The following is a 575-nucleotide window of genomic DNA, read 5'->3' as shown; positions in this document are numbered from 1 at the left end:
CCGCACTGCGTCTGGCAACCAAGCGCACTGCATGCGTTAGCGAGAGGCCGAGCAGGAGGTGGGGAGGGGGGGGGGTCGTGACCCCGCCTCCCCATCCCCCTGCGAAGCCGAGCCTGGAACCAGCCGGAGAAGGCGGCAACGCGGCATGCTGGGCGCCGCATGCGTAGGCGAGTCCGTCACACCCCGTCGCCCCCTGTCTATCTTAGGGGTGTGGCTCCGGGGTTGCGTGCGTCCCTATTTGATGGAAAAACAGAATGTCCGCACTGCGCCTGTCAACAAAGCGCACTGTGTGCGTTAGCGCGAAGCCGAGTAGGGAGTGGGGAGGGATGGTCGTGACCCCCCTCTCCATCCCACTGCGAGGCCGAGCCTTGAACGAGCCGGAGCAGGCGACGACGTGGCTTGCCGCGGCGCCGCATCTGTAGGTGAGTCCGTTATACCCCGTCGCCCCCTGTCTATCTTAGGGGTGTGGCTCCGGGGTTGCGTTCGTCCCCTTCTGATGGAAGAACAGAATGTCCGCACTGCGCCTATCAAACAAGCGCACTGCATGCGTTAGCGCGAGGCCGAGTAGGGGGTGG

The sequence above is a fragment of the Triticum aestivum genome, chromosome 2B (assembly GCF_018294505.1).
Source record: "Triticum aestivum cultivar Chinese Spring chromosome 2B, IWGSC CS RefSeq v2.1, whole genome shotgun sequence".
Classification (NCBI taxonomy): Eukaryota; Viridiplantae; Streptophyta; class Magnoliopsida; order Poales; family Poaceae; genus Triticum; species Triticum aestivum.
Note: the sequence above shows the minus strand (reverse complement) of the source record.